Source organism: Pleurodeles waltl, chromosome 1_2, assembly GCF_031143425.1.
Source record: "Pleurodeles waltl isolate 20211129_DDA chromosome 1_2, aPleWal1.hap1.20221129, whole genome shotgun sequence".
NCBI lineage: Eukaryota > Metazoa > Chordata > Amphibia > Caudata > Salamandridae > Pleurodeles > Pleurodeles waltl.
The window spans coordinates 658,268,266-658,288,702 of record NC_090437.1 but is presented as its reverse complement, the minus strand read 5'-3'; positions in this window follow the sequence as shown (position 1 = coordinate 658,288,702).

The following is a 20,437-nucleotide window of genomic DNA, read 5'->3' as shown; positions in this document are numbered from 1 at the left end:
AGTTTCTACTTGTGAGAAGGAAAAAGAGGGAATTTGAAAGGGGTGATGGCCATAACGGATTGCTGCACTGGCACGTCCCTTACACCAAATGGGGAGTCTACTCACATAGAGCCCCTATGGTATGTAACTGTTGGTGAAACACTGTCTTTGGTCTCCTGCTAAATTGGCATCAAACCCTCACTCATATAAAGTGTGGCCAACTTTATCAATAGGTTTGCCCCTAGCGGGATGACTCTGCAGAAGCTTATTAAACGTCCATAGAAAGCCAACTCACTCCTAGATGTCTAGATTCCACAGAGTACACATCCTACTTCAAAACTGCATTGTATTACCTAGGCCTACCTTTCTATATGCTTATCTAATGCACAGCCATGTTGTTTCTATCCCATTCTCTTCACCTTCCTTTCCTAAAATTATGTTAAGGTATGATACACTCCTTTATTGGTTCCCCTCTTTCATAGGATCAAAACCAACTGCGACGTTCAGCAATATCCTGACATCTCACTGGAATATATCTGTCAAGATGTTTCAGTACCGTCTCTGGCAGCCATTAGCAGTTGGGCTCCTTCGCCAGGGCAAAAATAATACACGACAGGTATACTTCCGTGTCCTCTGAGGTATGGCAACCAATGCGGTGGACAGAGTACATAAGGGACCCCAGAGTAGTGGTCATTAATGAACAGCTCCAGTGGTTAGAGGCAAAATACAAGTCACATAAACTGATTTCTATTAAACGCATATCGTAGTGGCAATATGCATACAATTAAATATATATAATTAACCCATAATGACCAAAATGCAGCAGGTAATTGTGTTTCATATAGAAATGGCTAAATACTGAGCAAAATATGGTGCATTACCTGTAATATGGAAGGAAATAGGACGGAAATCACTACAAGGAACGGAACCTCACCACAATATGTATTTAAGGTATTGACAAAAGAAACAAAGACGCATTAGCTACAGCCAGTCCGTTCCCTTCCAAAACCTGTCTACAAGTGCCTAGAAGGAGTCCACAGTGGAGAATACTTGAGAATGAGGATCTTGGCAGAAAAACTCTCTCTTGTTATAACACCTACTGTACTCCAGTTGGCTGAGGCCTAGCATCGTGGTCAACCATTTTATTTCACCTCTGAGTGATTTGTAGTTTTGATTATGATATTTTCCTTTTTTTGCTGCTGACATATTGGTGGGGAAGGTAATAGGCATAGTATTCAGGGTAGAAAAAAGTTGAAGGACCACTTCTTTAAAGAACATTACATCAAAATGTATTAACCTTAGACAACCCAGCTACTTTTCTTATAACTCGTGGACCTTATGCTTGCCTTTGACCCTGTACAGCAGTGGAGCTGGAACAGTGTTTAGAGTGGGGGTGCTGCTGTCAAGCTTACATCACTGAAGTCATCGGGAATGAGAACAATTCAAGTGTCACACAAACAACAATTCAGCAGGTGAGCGGTAATTGGGTTTCAGCAAATATTTATAATTTGCTCATTACCAAGTAAAGTGTTTTGATTTATTGTGACTATTAAAATCTTTTTACCATCACACATCAGAATACCAAAAGAATGGCTTCGCTTATGGTTTTGTAACTGTTGATATTTTTTAAATATGTATAGAGTTCATTTAGAAATACGTTTTGTTGTGTGGTAAAAAAACAAATTGATATCACAAAGCCTGACTTTTCATACTTCTTCTGCCCTAGCAACATGGTTAAGTAATTCAGTTTACAAATCCCTGGATTTGCAGTGAAAGAAAGACAAGTAAACAAAAATGCCCCTGTTAAAAGAATAAGCAGCAATTTATCAGCATACATAACCTGACATTTGAACTCCATCTTTGAAATGCAACAAGATAAAAGCGCATATTTACTGATCATTAACCTCCTGAACTTCAGCATCTCATTTTGGTGGTGCTACAGCCATAGCAGGCCTTTGATAAGATAGCGCCCTGGGAGTGGACGGAGAGAAACTTGGCACCCTTGCTGATGGTAGTGAATTAAATGAGGCAGCAGGGGGTCCCTTTTGTGTTCACTGGTCAGTACCTGGCTGGGCAGCGGCTGGCCCCTGAACACCAACATCCCGGACCTCCCCAGCTCCCCTAAATCACTGAGGAAGCGAAGCTATCAGGCAGATGCTGGTTTTGTTGATGTGTGTCAGCAGGGGCGACAGGGTGAAGGGAGAGTAAGGAAGGGGGCCAACGGGGTGTTAAGAAAACACTCCCTGTCATATGATAAGGAAGGAATAAATCCACTTTAAACTGGCACATCAGACATAAACGAACAGGCAGGGACCAGGACAAGCAGTGCTTAATTTGTGCCAGAGGTTTCTGGTGCTTAGCACCAGCACTTATTTAACAGAGCCGGGGCTATTGATTTTTTCTCCTTGTGTGATGGGCCCAAGTACTCATTAAAAATAAATGTACCTACCTGTCCTGTCCTCCTCCGTTAGCTGTTCTGCATCCCACAGGCATTGTCTGCATTTCATGGTGCAGTCACAACACTTTCAGTTTGCTGTGTCCCCCTTTGTCTGGTGGGGGATCAAAGCGGCCTGAGGTGGATTTAGGACCAAGCAGTGTGGCACTCGGCGGGCCGGTGCCGCCGCCTCTTGAAGGGCGCTTTGAGCACGGCACTTATTATTCTACAAATTAAGACCAAGGATAGAGCAAAGTGGGAAGCGAGCTGCTGTTGGCATAACCTTAAAACACAGAGCACTCTAACACCCTCCCCCCCGCCCCCTCCCGCATACTGGCGCCCTGGGCAAGGGCCCAGCTTGCTCATGGTGAAAGGCGGCCCCTGGCTGCAGCACTCTCCGCACCCTTTACTCCCAGCACCTATGCTGTACAGTGGTCTCCTACATTTTCATCAGCAGGGCTTTAATAACCAAGCCTGTTTTTTCCATGTAACATAGGACAGCCGGTCTTCCGCGTGGAACTCCGGCCGGGGTAATTTCTCTTTCTCTAGCCCTGGTTTAGCTGTCCCGCTTATTTGATTTAGGCATCCCCTCACTTGTCTAGATGATGGAGCGATGGTGCAATATGATGTGTTTCTTATCTCCCGAGAAGAAAAGCACGACGCAGGGTGCATCAATACATATACTGAAATTCGAAGAACCTTGATTTTTCTGATGCCGCGGCATGCTTTTTATAAATCTCTTACACTGACAACTGTGTGGCCTTAAAACCTTTCTGACACAATGATGCAGTTGCAATCCAAAAGAAAGCATCATTGCTCAAGGCTGGATATGTCTGAAAGGAAGATCATTCTTTGTCTGTTTTGTTTTTCTCTCTTTCATTAATGGATGATCTGTGACTCTGACCTACAAAATGCTTTGGTTCTATAAAACACTCAAACGCTGAAAGCTATGCCTAAAGCACCACACATGCCCTGAAAGCGACATAAACAGATTGTATATGTGCAGTGTGCAAACAATATAACAAAAATAGAAAAGCGACAGAAACGTATCCTATTAACGAAAAAGCATATTGCAGTTTTGATTGTACATAAGCCTAGCTCCTGTAGTGTTTTTCTGGCACCTAGCTTAATAAACCATGCGAAATACTGCCTAATATTATGTTCCAAAAAACCTTTAACATATTTTTTTGCCAAACACGCGTATTTTAAGTCTCCCAAGAGTATATCCATAAGGAACACCACCTTTAAGAGTTCCACCTTGCTTGCAGAGACGCATTGAGGTATGGCCACGGTGGGCTCTGGCTGAGGGTCCCAGCATCTTAGGGCCTCCCCTGCTAGACCCAGCTCTGGACTGCAGACAGGCTTGTCATGGTGCCCTTGAATAAATCTTAAAACAGATTGCTTTAAATACCGTTTTCTTTTGTTTTCTTTTTAATTTTTGATGTGGGTGATGTGTGAGAGTGTATTACAGACATTTTGCATAGAAAGGTTGTGTTTATGTTACATGCAACAGCCATACAAAGTTCCTTTTAGATCAAAACAGGACCTCACATATAAGAAATTGGAGGATACCCAAGAGATTATTTGTAGTAAAATGAATGAGCTGCTGCTGTTTTTACAATGTTAAAACACACGTGGCTCTCCCTGAATATTAGATGCAGACACATTTAGAATTTGGACTAGCATGCTTGTGCAAAGGTCAGTAACTCAGCCAAAGAGCGCATGAAAGAGCTGAAATTAAATCATGAATTAAAAATGCTCCAAACAGGGCCCCCCGCAATATGCTTGCCGCATGGCCTCCAAAATCCTTAAGATGTCCGCGATTGTCAGTGCTCTCCACTATCAAAAAATAAACTACCACCATCAGCATCCTGTGCAGGATTTCCTCTCACCTAGTACTCTTGCGTAGGATTTGGGCCTTTAAAGTTCTGGTCCTGTCACGCCTCGACTATGCTAGTGAGCATTGTATTGGGCTGCAGTAACACCATGAGTAAATGACAAGAGATCCATGTTGAAGCAGAACAGCTGCTAAACTTGAGCTGGTGTGATCAGATCGTCCCTGCCCTCAAGTCCTAGCACTGGTTCTTGCAGCTAAAGGACCTATCATTCAAAGCTTCTTGTCACTCACAGCACGTGACCTATCCTTCTACAATGGAAACTCAGGTTGTACTGCCAAAAGAAATATTTCAGATTTAGAGTGGCTCGCCCTGAATTGCATGCCCCATATATAACAAAAAACAAAAGTGATTAGAGGACAGTTACTCTCTGTACAGTCATACGTGCTCTGAAACATGCCTCAGGAGAAAATAAGGAAAAAACACCCACCTGGAGTTTGGAAAGACTATTAAGACTTAGGGGCTGATTATGAGTTTGGCGGTCACACTGCCAGCGAGGTGTTCTGAAGAAGACTGCTGAGCCAGTGGTCTCCTGCCCGCTGTATTGCAATGTTACCGCTGACCCAGCTGCAGTGTTCCTGATGGCAGGTGACGCGGTCAGCAATACAAGGAATATTTTTCCAGATGTGTTGATGCAGGTGTGTACATTTTGACTAAATAATTCCAAAATGTATACATATGCATGTTACGTGTACCGTTCCATTGCTGGAGTCTGAGCCATACATGCCTAGTCCAGTCAATGGCAGAAAAATTTAAAAAGTGCTTACTTGTAATTTTTGGGGGGAGGTGAAGTTGCTGCTATGAAGGGGGGCCCTGGTTGAAAGGGGCCACGCTGAAGGGAAAAGAAAGAAATAGGGGAGCTAGCACCCCCTTTCCTTCGATTCCTCCATCTCGAAGCAGGCGGTCACCCCACCACAGTCGGTTCAACAGAAAAACGCATCGTAATGTGCACGGCAATAGCCTTATCTGTACCACCCTCTGACAGCTGCTTTTCCCCAGCTGCCAACAAGTATTTCTTACATAACTCTCTACTGCAGCATGCCTGCAGCAATCCAACTGGAACACACTTCCAATCCTCGCATTTGAAACAAAGGCCCTCATTTTTCAGTTCACCCACTGTTCTGTATTTGCTGTTTCTCTGCCCTAGCATGAGGTAAAGGGAGGCAGTTGTATGACACAATATCGAGTTAAGCAATATGGAGATACACAAATATCTCCAAACATTATTGAACAAAAAGACGGACTCCTTCCATAACTGTGCTTTTGACCTTGAACCTGACAGATCAGCCCTGATATGCGGGAAACTGAAACCCGCCACGTATGCTGCTACTTAATTCCCCTCACCTTAGAAAGGGTACAATACCACAAATCAGACACTGGTGAAACAGTGTTTTTTTGTCATTTCTAGGTCTAAGGACCAAATGCCTTTCCGAGCCTTGCTCACGGAGCTAGTATCAAAACAAACCAAAGAAATGCACAACATGTTACAAAGCAAAGTCCAAACCTTTGCCAACAATCAAGGCTTATCATACCTTGATTCCATAGCAAGGACCTTACTCTAAATTAACAATCAAATAAAACCACGAAAAAAAAAAAAAAACAACAAAAAATATTCTTATTTATTATTATTTTATTTTCACTATTCATTCTTAATTCAAAATAAGCATACAAAATAATCAATAAGAAAAGTAAAAATACCGAAATGAGAAGAAATAAAAACATATATAATAAATAAAACAAATGCCAATTCCCCAAACCAGAACCCATAATCCAAAACACAGCATGAAATAAACATAGTGTAAAAAAAACATTGACAGTAAATAAAAAACATGCTAACAGTTTTGTAGCTGAAAAGATGAAACTCCATGACAATCTGTTAGAAATTGAGTCTCTAGTTGGCAGTTAGTTTACACCCTGCCCAAGTAGTGACACTCATTCTAGTCAGGGTAAGGGAGATACATAGCTCAGATAACCCCTACTCACCCACTTGGCAGCTTAGCACAAGCAGTCAGGCTTATTTTAGAGGCAATATGTAATGTATTTTCACAAACACATACGGTAAGTAACACACTGAAACACCACAAAAGGACTCCAAACCAGTTTAGAAAAATAGGCAATATTGATCTAAATCAAACAAGACCAAATCCAACATAGACAAAAAGAGATATCAATTTTTAAAGTAAAACAAATCTTATTCCATAGGAATCTATGGTTGCGTTGTTTAGCACAAAGTACCTGATATGCATAAAAAATAAAGCTGCATCAGACAAAAAAAGCAAGCGATGCATCAATGCCTTACTCGCAAGGGAGGCCCTGCGTCGATTCTTTCCTCTCAGGGAAGGGATGCATTGATTTTTGGACAAGCAGTCTCGGGTCCGTGGGGCGATGTTGAAGAGTTGATGCCCAGGGACAATGCATGGGAAATCTGAATGCACGGCAACAGTGAAGTTTCACTGAGCTGGCAATGCGTAGATTTCTGCATCCACGAGGCAGGCACTGTGTTGATTTTACTCCAGGAGGCAGTTGCTACATTGATTTTACTGCCGCTTGGCTCTGTTGTGTGGAGTTTTACTCAGGTTCTGTCAGCTTCTCCTTCCAGAGGCTGGATGTGGCACCACTTGATGTCCCTGAGACTTCTTAACAGGAGGCAAGCTCAGTCCAAGCCCTTGGAGAAACTTCACAAGCAGGATACATAGCAAAGTTCAGTCTTTGTCCTCTTTAAGGCAGAAGCAGCAACTGCCTGCCAACCCAGCAAACACACACAGCAAAAGGGCAGTACTCCTCCTCACAGCTCTTCAACTCTTCTCCTTGGCAGAGGTTCCTGTTGATCCAGAAGTGTTCTAACGTTGTGGGGTCAGCAGTCCAAAACTTATACTCATTTTTGCCTTTGAAGTAGGCAAACTTCAAAGGAAAGTCTTTGTAGAGTACAAGACTCTGCCTCTTCCTTGCCCTGCCCCAGCCACACTCTAGGGGGTTGGAGGCTGTATTGTGTGAGATCAGACACAGCGCTTTAAAGTGCACGTGTCAGCTCCTACATCCCACTCTAGCCCAGGAAGACCGGTCAGGATACAAGGACACACCTTAGCTCCCTTTGTGTTACTGTCTAGAGGGAATTCACCAACAGCCCAACTGTCATGCTGACCCAGATGTGAATTAAGCAGCCAAGCAGAGGTACAGAATAGTTAAGCAACAAAATGCCCACTTTCTAAAAGCAGCATTTGTAAACTTACAATCTAAAAACAAATTTATCAAAATATGTATTTTTAAATAGTGAGTTGATAGACGCCAAACTCCATATCTCCATCTGCCCCCAATGGGAAACTACACTTAAAAGATATTTAAAGGCAATCCCCCTGTTAACCAATGGGAGAGATAGGCCTTGCAATAATGAAAACCAAATATGGCAGTATTTCACTACCAGGACATATAAACCCCCTCCCTCCAATACATGTCCTGCCTTTTAAATACACTGCACCCTGCCCATGGGCTACCTAGGGCCTACCTCAGTGGTGACTTACATGTAGTAGACGGGAAGGTTGGACCTGGCAAGTGAGTACACTTGTCAGGTCGAATTGGCAGTTTGAAACTGCATACACTGACACTGCAGTGGCAGGTCTGAGCCAGGGTTAAAGGGCTACTCATTTGGGTGGCACAATTAGTGTTGCAGGCCCACTAGTAGCATTTGATTTACAGCCCCTCGGCACACGCACTGTACTATACTAGGGACTTACCAGTAAATCAACTATGCCAATCATGGATAAACCAATCACCAGTCCAATTTAAACAGAGAGCACTTGCACTTTAGCACTGGTCAGCAGTGGTAAAGTGCCCAGAGTCCTAAAGCCAACAAAAACAGGTCAGAAAAATGAAGAGGAAGAAGGCAAAATGTTTGGGGATGACCCTGCAAAAAAAGGTCACGTCGAACAAAATCAATAAGGGAAAAAGGTATCCATAAAAAGTAAAACCATCAACAAATGCACAAATATTAAAGACAAAATTAAATTCCAAATAAGCAACAAACCATGAGATCACCCAAAAGCTAAACAATATATATATATAACAAAAAGCTGCAAAAAAACTGAAAAAAGTCAATACAATTAAAAAAGAAATTGGTGAAAAAGTAACCAAACAAATTTCCTTGAAAATAAGCAAAACAAATAGCATCTCTAACAACAGAAATGAGAAACCTGTAAAAGAAACACAAAAATCCACCCACACTACTCAAACTTTATCATACAAGAGACAACATAAAAACGCATATATAACCAATCCATAACTAATAAACACAATCAGCCTATAGGTACAAAATAATGAGGCCTACTGCCCTTGACTACCACAACTACAGCCATTCTATCATTAACCAAACAAAATACTAAAAACAACTAACGTAATAAAGGTACACTACAACATTTATAAAGTGGAAAAAAGACTGCTAAATAAACATAAAAAAAGACTCAAACCACAAGAAAACAATACGAAATAAAGCACTTTGTGTTATTGCATAGAACTGTTGTAAAAATGGAAAAATGTTGCAGAATGTTAAACAATAATAATGTACCAAAAATATAAAAGGAACTGTAAACAAATTAAATATAAATTGTAGCACTTTATGATATATTGAAAATATGTTTCAATATAGAATGCATATAATTTGTATGGATGAAGATTTTTTTTATGTGAAAACATCATGTGAAAAACACGTGTAAACAAAATTAAATATAAAAAAGCAAAATGTTCTACATATATGTTAAAAAATGCAAAAGCTAAATATGCTTAAAAACGTACGTGTTCTGGGAAAATGAATGTACATGAGTTTTGCATAAAGTATGACAATGTATGTTAAAAAGCCAATAAAAACAGTGTCTTACTTCAATGTTCACCTCATAAAACAAAACATAAAAAACAATATTTCTTCCTAACTTAAGTTAAAGGCACTAAACCAAGTGCTCAACTTATAATGCTATAAAATAAATTTACAGACTCTAACAAAATACATTTTAGAAAATGTTAAACAATAAAGGATAAACTCCAATGTAAGCCTGTGAGAAAAGGCCTCTATTGACATGGTTAGCCTCCCACGTTTAGCCTAAAACATTATGTGGTTTTGAACTGTTGGTGCCCTGGGTCTCTGCTTAACAGGTTTCCATGGCCAGATCTCTTTCCCCAAAACTTTGCTATGATTGGCACTTCAGCCACCCTTGTAAGTCTCTAGTAAATGGTACCACTGGTACCTACGACATGGGTACGTAAAGAGGGTCCCCCTGAGCTGCAGCACCAGTGGAGCCACTCTGAGAGGCCCCACACCAGTCTCATGTAGGCTGCCATTGCAAGTGCATGACATGGTGTACCCAAAGTTGCAAACTCAAGCATGGTACTCACCAAGAGTGCTATGCCCACTAACACTTCTTGCAATACATGTAAGTTAACCCTCATGCAGGCCTTTCAGCCCTAAGGCAGGGTGCACTATAATGAGGGCATGTGAGGGCATGAGCAAATATGCCCCTACTGTGTCTTTGCCAATTCTTAGACATAGTAAGTGTACAGGGAAGCCATAGCAAATGCATGTGCTGCACACTGGTCATTATGAGTTCCCCACCAACATGATTGCCTCTGTGACCCCTGAGTTGTTTGGTATCAACAACTCAGAATAATAAACCCACATTGATGCCAGTGTAGGATTTATTATAAAAGGCACCCTGAGGGCCTCTTAGAGGTACTCCCTGCTAAACGTAACAGCCCTGGCATAGTTGCTGATTGGTCCTCACCAGCCTGCCATCACCAGGCACGATTCTGGACTCCTGGGGTGAGAGCCTTTGTTCTCAGGAGCCAGAAGTCTAAGACTTTCCTGGGTGGAGGTGTCACACCTCCTCCCCGAGGCAGGCACCCTGCACCAGCGGTCAGCTTCAAAAGCTTTGCTCCCTTCGAAATCTGACCCCCACCTCTGTGGCTAGCAGCAGATGTCAGTCCAACAGTTTTACCCAAACTTTGGGCAGGAAAACCCAGGGAAACTTAGCAAGCATAGGAGGAGTGGCCACTCTCAGCCTGTACTACCCTTCAGGTATGGCAGGTGAGGTAGGAAAATCAGTGTCAGGGATGTGTCCCCTTTCCACAGGAAGTGGTCACTTAGTGGATGTAGCCACCCTAAGGTAGGTGGCCCATTGGCCACTACCAGGTGCTCCCCAAATTACGCCCTAAAAACACTATTTAGAGGGCATGCCCTGACCAAGATATAACATTTTTGATGGTCACAAAGAAGACCGGGACAAAGAAGACCCAAGGCACAAGAACTGGTGCACAAAGAAAATGGTGCCAAACCCTGCCTGCTGCTCCAAGGACTCGATCATTGTCGTTGTGCTCTTGTGGTCCCCACGCCCTCGCAACCTCCCCCCTCCAACACCCTAAATGGTAAACACAATAAAAGGAGGATTGACTCAATCATTGATAATCATCAGGCTCTAAAATACAAAGATCAGGACATTTTAGATGAGTTCATTCACTTTTATAAAGAATTATACACACCAAAAGCATCTTCATCTGATTGTGAAATTTTAAATTATTCATCCAATACTCGCAAACCTTTTGATACTCCTCTTGGTCTTTCATCTCTTGAAACTGACATCACTCAAACTGAACTCCACATAGATGTTAATACACTGAAGAAGAATAAAGCTCTTGGACCACATGGGTTCACAGCCGAATTTTAAACTTATTTTTTTGTTTGTTTCCTCTTCCTAAACTCCAAATCCTTGTCACTTCCTTCTCACACTCAAGAAAATCAGAGGATTCTTTCCTAGATGGCCTCATTTGCCTAATACATAAAGAGGGTAAAGATCCTCAGTACTGCAAAAATTATGGAACCTTATCTCTTGTCAATATCGATTACAAGACCTTCTCCAAAGCATTAGCTATAAGGTGAGAATCCTTTCTGCCTGATCTCTTAAGCAAAGAAAAATCAGGTTTCGTCTAAGGAAGGTATTTCTATGACAATACTCGCTTATTACTCAATGTCCTTTCTAAGTCCAGTCATAGTCCAGATTCTCTTCCAACAATTACTCTAGATGCTGAAAAAGCTTTTGATAAAGTATATTGGCCTTTCATTTTTCAAACTCTTAAATGATTTGGTTTTGGCCCAAACGTATTGGTCTGATATCCCATCTCTATTCTTTTCCCCAAGCTGCTATGACTTACCTCTTCATATTTCACTGGGGGAGGACAGTTCGACAAGGCTGCCCTCTTTCACCCCGTCTATTTAACTTGGCTTTGGAACCTTTGCTATCTCGCCTCAGAAATAGACAGGATTTGCTCAATTTTACAAATAACACTCAACAGATTAAATTAGTGGCACACACTGATGGTATTCTAATATTCATTTAACAACCACTAACATCTCTGCCAGCTTTCTTACAAGAAGTCACTTCTTATGAGGCTGTATCTGGCTATAAATTAAATCATGAGAAATGCGAGATATTGTGTTTAACTAAATACATTTTTCTTCTAACTTTTCAAGGAATCCTTGCCAAATTAAGTACTTAGAACTACAGTTTTCCAAATCCATCCAGACATCCCTCTCCTTAAATATGGCACAATGTATTCAAAAGGTAATATCCTTAACTAGTTGTTGGCACCCCTTACATCTCTTGTGGTAGGGGTGTCATGACAATATTAAGATTATGTTGATTCTGATTATTCTTTATACTACCTCTAATAATCCACTACATATTCCTCTTAATTTGTTTTAAGAAAGTCAATTTTATAGTCATCTAATTTCTTTGGAATAAAAAGACCTGCTTGTCTCCACTCAAGTGAAAACATCCCAAATGTGAGGGGGTGTAATTTTCCCTGATATCTCCAAATACCACATGGCATTTATACTGAAGCAATACTCCTTACTGACTATCAGATTTCCCTTACCAACACCCATTATGAGTTGATCTGTAGAAAAGTTTTGTATCCCCTGTCACCTTTAAAGAGTACTTGACTTTACTCAGAAAACTTAAACCTTCTACACTCCTATTTTGAAATTCTTATGTAAATTAATAAATCCTATCATATCTTTCTCTCCCACAGATATTCAATCTTTTCTCAATCCACCTATTTTCAACTCTTAATTATAAACCTATTGACTGGAAAACCTGGAGAAAAAGAGGTCTAACTTGGATTAAACAACTTTTTTCTTTCCAAGAACGTTTCTCATCCTTTACACAAACCCAGGCTCATTTTGGACTTCTTCCTTCCTTTCATCATAAATTTAGGTTGTTACAAGAAGACATCTCTGTTTTATATACCTTTTTGAATCCAATACTCAACACAGTACACTTTCCGATATTAAATTAGGAGATCTCCTACATGCACATCCAAAGGCCTCTATTATTTATTCACATTTCCATCGTTCTTCAGCTGATAGGGATATAACAGACATAATCTTGGGAACCTAATTTAGATACACATTGGCCTGTTATATTATGGAAGAAAATATGGATGAAAATTAGCAAAAAACCTCTCACGCAGCGAACACTACGCAAACTCTTTTTCAGCTATATAATAGACTCTTACTTACTCCTTCATATTTACACAAAATCTACCCAGACCTTCCTCACGCATGTTGGTCATGCACTTCACAACACGCTGATATCAGACAGTTACTATTTACATGTCTCTATGTTCATAAATTTTGGGTTCAGATTTGGAATTAAATCAATGCAAATTTTAAGTTGCATGTTCCTTTTTCTATTAATAATGTTTTGTTAGGAAGTTTATCAGGTACTGGGTACATGTTGACCTATTATTAGCTCTCGGATACTAGCAGATTACTATGTACTAGAAACATTTAGCTTGTCATTCAAAACATGGCAGCATACAGTATGTTATAATCATAGACTCTGCACAGCATTTAAGAAGCCCATCTCCCTTGTTTTGAAATGTACTGTTACTATAATAGAGAAACCATTGTCGCCCTTGACCCATCATATTGTCTTGGATAGCCTGTTAAAACTATTGGTACCACCCCCACCTATTCGCTAATATGACTCCCAGTAACTGAGATCACATCTTTTTTCTCTGGAAGAGTAAAAGCTGTAGGTCATTGACTACTTTCACTTATAAGAGATCCGCCATAGGAGCATTTTGTTCTCTACTTTCACAATGATTTATGGGATAAAGTATTCTGTGCCATATATTATAAGGATATTGCAAGTAACCAAGGAGTCCAATAGCCATATAGGGGAATGAGGCCGAGGGCCAAGATCTTTTATGAGGTTATAGAACTCCAAGGTAACTTGCAATATCATCTTCATGTATGCCAGGCGGTACTTTATCCCATATAATAGATGGTCACACCATCACCTTTCCCACAAACCACTCAATACTTGGTGCATAACTCTTTAATATGAAAGAGCGGGCATGGTTGCAAACATGAAGAATAAAAATAAAATCTCTAGTGCAAAACTAAATACATCAAAAACATATTATATATTTGTGGCAAACAGATATTAAAAGAAGTTCCATACAAATCAGTTTTGAAAAAAAAAAAAAGAATTGCAGTAGCTTGGAATGTGTACAAACCTGCAGAAAGATTCTAGCTTTTCTAAATGTAAAAAGTGCAAAAATAAACATATTCTCTCTGCTTGTCACTGAAGCTATTAAAATAGAGCAGAAGAAAGAAAATCAACCTTTAGTTATTGCTTTCAATAGCTGCTTTCAGTATGCTCCATAGCCTGACCTGCATTTCACCTGGGTACTAGCTCTGGCAGCAGGCATTGTGATGTCAGAACTCTGCTGTAATAACTTATACTAATTGCGTTCTTACGTCTTTCCCTTATAATTGGCGACTGGGTGCGTTCCAAGTCAGGATTATAAAGAAATTAGAGCTGTGCATTTTTATGGGGTTTACAAAATCCCACGCATTATAGCTTTATATCCCCGGGGTAGACGTTCACCCAGACCAAAATCTGAATATTCAACATTTGCTGTCAACAAAAGAAGCAGGCACCTTTATTGGCAGTAAACAGCCTGGTCTCAAACATTCTTTAGAGGTTGCTGACGCAGATATGTTAATGAAAATTATTAATGCATGTTTATGCTTTTTTAATAATAATAATAAAATGTAGAGAAAAGTAATGTAGAAAATGTAATGTGCACGTTTGAAAACGTGCCCACGAAGAGTGGCTACTAACTTACATGAGTTATACTAAAATGATAAAAAATGCATTGAATGTTGAAAATGCCTAATAATAATGTAGTTATATGTCATATTGAGCTATATAATGTATGTTTTGCATTATATTTTAGAGTTAACTTAGCCGAAGTTGTGGCCTAGTTTTGCCAGGCCTCATGCAGAAGCTGAATAATAATGCAATGTAGATAAGCTGATGTGTTGAACTGACCCTGAACCACTTGTGTTAATAAAATTTGCTTAGCTAGAATATTGTGCAATGAACCGACGGACAGGAGATGAGAGACTAGAGCATGTAACCAATTCAGTGTAAAGCAGACAAGAGGTACTTTCCCAGGACTCGATCAATAGAGACACTGACTGGAGAAGAAGATGCAACATTTTCGATACCTGATGAGCCGGATGATGAGGACATCGCACAGTGAACCAATTGACACCCTGAGAACAGCAAAATATTAGAATCCATAGATTTGTAGAATAAAAGTCATTGGCTAGCGTCATATATGGTGATTAATTTACCAATTAGGAATTAGAGGATGGACTGGGTAACTCTAATATAATGTTGTGACAAAGGGGAAAACTTCAGAACCGTTGGAGAGAATAGATGTTCGAGGTTAGGTGTGGACGTTCGAAGAGATTCGAGATTCTGTCATTGGGCTCATGCTCTTGAGAGCCTGATGCGATGCTGATCGATTGATGACCTGAAGACGTAGATGGACTTTGTTGCTGATCCATACTGTGGATAGGTAGCTATGACAATGTGACTGATTGACTTTTTGTGCCTTTTCTTTCTAGGTACCAACTTTGCTGTTTTTATAGTTTTTCTCCTAGCTAGATGTTTTTATAAATTCATGTTCTAAACTGTTTTCGCATGAAGTCCCACATGCCAATGCTAATCTGGGTTAGGTAGGGTTCCTATTCTGAGACATTGACATATACTGTACGGTGACAATGATTGATGTACTGAATTACTGAACTTTGCCATTCATGTTAACACATTCTTCTTTATTGGCTTATGTTGAGGCATTAGAAAGCATGTTTTCTCAAGTACTGATTAGGTTATGTTATTGATGGTCACTAATGAATTAAGCTCGAGTGAATTGAATAAAGTTCAAATTAACCTTATGACTCGGTATTGTAACAAATAGGGAAATAAAATTGATAAAACGTATAATTGAGTTGTGGTTATTCATGAAATGTTGATGCTATTCACTGATGATTAATGTTTTACTTATTGATTATTGATTTGTGTATCAATTATTGATGGTCATCGATTACTACATAGCTAGGATACTCCAAGCGCATCAAAAGGTTCATTGACCTATACGCGTCCCCTTTTAAGTTTACTTACAAAGGACAAGGCGGGCTAACAGTTTTTGGTAGCAGCTTGATGGTTAGTTTCCTTGGAGAACTAGTTATGTGGTGACCGATGGTTATGGTGGTAGTTTAAATTAGGGTTACTTATTCATTTTATGAGATTTGAATTTTGTTTTCTGAAATGGCAATTGTAGCAAAGATGATATCCCCTTAAGCCCAGAAATGACTTTTCCAGATCCTGGATCCCGCTAGTAAAGTTGGGTATGTTCTTGGCGTCTTTGGGATAGTGTGAAAGTGGTAGGTTGCGCTTGCAAAGGCTTAAGCAGACCGCAGGTGAATTGTGACATATGTGAGGGAAGTAGGGAGTCTGCGTACTCCAGTCGAAGTTTACTAGGAGTGTGCGTACTCTGCAGTATGAGAGTAGGGAAGTCATCGAACTTCATATGTGTGTGGCGCTTTGTGCTAAAAAATTGTCCACGTGGTTGTTGGTGATATACGGACCCTGCGTGATCTAAGACTCCGGAGTATATTGACAAGTGTAGGAGACACTTGGGTATATGTTGTGATCTGTCTGGTTTAGTAGGTTGATCGGGAGTGGTCAACAAGTCAGTGTGTAAGTTAAGTGAGTAAGAGAAAATTTCGACTGAGAATTGGTGAGTCCTATGTGCACTTGGACAGACCCATTGATCAGTGGAGAGTAAAATTTACAGGTTGAATTTTGCTTGCGAATGTGGGGGACTGAAAAAAAGGAATAGCTGCATGAGCGAAAAGGCCATCAGTGAAAATCCGTAAGGTCTCTGAAGCAATTGTGTACCTTCCTGTAGTAAACCAGCAGGTTTGTTTTTGGTTATTGGTTTTTGGTTAGTGCTTGCAATATTTTTGCATTAGTTTAGAGCGAGTTGAAGATTAGGAGGACAAGCCGCAAGACTTTGTCAGCCGCAGTGTGTGAGTGTGAAGTCAGAGAGAGCCACGCTGGGATAGGTTAGTTAGTGAGAAGAGTTGCGAGCAGATTGGCAGCCGTCTGTAAGAGGCAATTGATTGAGAAAGCAGGTGAAGGGAATCTTGGGCGTAAAAGTCAATTCCTTATTGAATCGAATAAATACAACAGAGAAAGATGACGTTTTTCAAAACGTTCCGGAGTGCCATGAAGTGCGATACATACATTAAGGTGACAGTGGGGGAGCCAGCCCCACCGAAAAAATCTCCGGCATTTATTGTGATCAAGGAGTGAGGTGTTGCGGCATGTCTTTGGTTAAAACAGTGGTGCAAATTGACAGAGAAACAGGGATCTTTAGCGTTTCCAGGGCATGGAATTGAGAATTTTGGATCAGTTGCGAATGACATTATATGAGACGAAGCCACTTCCGAGACCAGCACAGTTTGAGGCATTGGTGGTATGGGAGCTCATAGCAAGACAGCAGCAAGAAATGAAATTCCAGAGGAGAATAAGGAAGGTAGAGAGGTCTTTAGCAGGGGCAAGATGGGATTGGGAACAGAAGAAGTGAAGAATAGCGACATTGCAAGGTGTTAAGTTGTTTCCTGTTATTACAGAGGAAAATGAGTCAGAAGAGAAAGAGGATACCAGCAAGAGTGATAAGAGTTTGTCAGGGGGTAAGAAGAAGAAAAAGATTTATGTGGAAAAAGAATATTCAGATGTTGAGGATCTCATTACTCAGGTGTTGAGAGACTGACCTCCACCATATGCGATGTATGAAGGGGGGTCCAAGTACTAGTTCTGCTCCAACTGCCCCAGCTCAAGTGTTTGGGCCAGTGGGACCAGTACAAAAAGATAATGGGCAGGTACAAGGGGGTAGTGCAGAGTACTCCTAATGCAGTGACCACTTCGGTAGTCCCAGCACAGATGCACCCTCTTGAGACAACTTCGAACTTAGTGGTGCCTACGGAGCAAGTAGTTCCAAGGCCAATGTTAGTTCAGACTGAACATACTCCAATGTTGTTGCCTCAGGCACAGCCACAGGGTTTGCTGAAGTTCACACCATTGACAGGGACACAGTCCGACGTGACACCAGTAATGAATCAGAACATGGGAGCAGCCCTTCGACAAAATGCGGGTGTCAGGGCAGCACCAGATGCAATATTGCTGCTGATTACTGTTGGTCCAGTGGTACCATTATTCACGCAGAATAAGCTGGTTGCAGGAGAACAGGGTGAAATGTCACAAGATCTCGTGAGGAGGGGGATGAGAGATCACATGCAGGTAATATCATCTATGGGGCAGACCTTTGAGGGATCTAGGTCATTAATGGACCTTAGTCCACTTGTCGCACTTCCAGATGCCGTAAATGGCCACAGTATAAGTCAGAGCTTGAAGCTTTTGACACCGCAGACTCCAGGTGCAGTAGTACAACAGGTGTCATTGTCGAACGCAAGTAACATTTCATTACAGGGATTGACAACACAGCAGTTAAATGAGTGGTTAGACAGTCTGAATTCCCCTCGAAATACATCCAAGGGTGAAGAGCAGATTAGTTGTGTAAGGCTGGCTACCGAAATAACCAAACTAGTTGAAGGGCCAATGGGAGTTAGAATCCTATACCGAAGAAGAGCTGAGATATTTGTGTCCGAGAATTACGAGAGAAGTGGGTAAGATACATCAGAAATTGGCAGATCTGGCAGATAAACATGACATAGAAATTGAGAAAACAAAACACTTGAAGCTACAGACTAGATTTTGAGGCAAAAGACTTTGAACACATGAGATCATCAGGGATGAAAGTGCATCTCAAATAATTATTGCAGAGTGCTCAGATTTGGGGAGCATTAGAGAAGAGGGAAGGCAGATGGGCAAAGAAGAAGGATAAATGGAAACGAGATTCACAAGAAGGGTCTGAATTTTTTCAGAAAGAAAAAGAACCAGTAAAGATTTTACTAATGAGGGACATTCCAGGAGGGCAATTTGTTCATGTTCCCTGGCATAGGAGTGATATTTTGTCATTCACAAATGATTATCCAAAACTGAGAGAGAAACCGGATAAGTAGTACCAGCAGATAGATAGATTTGTGAAGCTTTCGAAATGTCTGTGGGAAGACTTAATTACTCTGTTGGAGATAGTGCCAGCTGATTTGTGGGTTGAGTGCAAGAGAGCAGTGGATTTGCTGACGATTGAATCAGAAAGGGACAGTTACAGGTGCACCCTCACCTGAAGTGATGAAACATTATTATAAGGTGATTGAGTTCCTGAAGACGAGAATCTTGCCTAAAAATATTGATTGGCAGAGAATTGACATGACAGTGCAGGAAGTAAAGGAATCGGTACATACTTGCTATGAGAGATTGTTAAAGGCGTTCAAGGAGTACAGTGGTAAGGAAGCGATTGAGCCAAAAGACATGTTGCACTTTGCGTTCAGGTTCGTGGAAGGATTGTGACCTGAAATAGGTCAGATGATTAAGAGTCATTTGATTTGTTGGTAAGCAAAACCGATTGATGAGGTATTGCAGAATGCCAAATACTGTAGTGGTGAGATTGAGTTGAAGCAGATAAAGCTGAAGGAGAGGGCGATGGTGATGCAAATTAAGGCAGCTCAAACTGGAGTGAAGGGAGCTTTAGTGCAACAGATACTGCAGCAGAAAGGAACTGCCATGCTCCAACCCCAAGTGAGAGGTAGGGGTCGTGGACTCAATATGAATTGAGGATCGGATTTGAGTACTGTAGTGATTCAGAATGATGTGCAAGGGATGAAAAAGATGTTACTGTGTCATCTCTGCGGAAACGTGGGACACTGGAAATGGGAGTGTCCGATAATGGTGCAGGATGGTGCTGTTCAGCAAAGTGATGATGTCAATACATTTCAAACTGTAAAAGTCCCTAGAATGAGAGGACTTAATCCGATTAATATAAATCAAGTGCAGAATTTTCAACCTATGCAGCAGATGCAAATGCCACGTGCACAAATGACACAGTTGCAACCAATGCAGCAGCAGGTTCCTATGGTACCTAGACAGCAAATACAGATACCTCAAGCCCAGATGGAACAGCAACAGATGATGCTTATACAGCAGATCACAGGTCAGAGACAAGACAGAAATAGTGACACAGTGCACCAATTCCCATTACATAGTGAGAATGGAATAAACGACAAATGGATGTGTGAGAGTTCAGATGAGGAGCCATGCATGCTTGCAGCATCCCTAGAGGTAGATCAGAGAGGACCTTTTGTGAAAGGAAAGGTGATGGGTCATAGGGTCTCATTTCTAGTGGACACAGGAGCTACGCGCTCCACAGTAAGAAGTGCAGAAGTGCCAAACTTACCTCTTTCAGGCGGAACAGTGCAGGTTATAGGGGTAGCGAACAGACAATTGAAAAATCCAATCACCGATCCAGGACAAGTTGAGATTTGCAACTTCCAGGAACTGCACAAGTTTGTAGTCTGTGACTCAAGTCCAGTATCTCTACTGGGAAGGGACTTGTTGTGCAAGACCAGATGTTCGATTAGTTGTTCAACTAATGGAATAGAGGTTCAGACAAATAGTGATGATGAAGAAGAACAAGCTCCTGAAACTGAGAATGAAACCATTAATGAGGAGTACCCGTTGATTGATTTTTTCCCAATGTTTACTGTGAAAGAATTGCATGCAAACATGCAGGGAACAGTACAGGAAAATGTGTGGGACCTGACAGA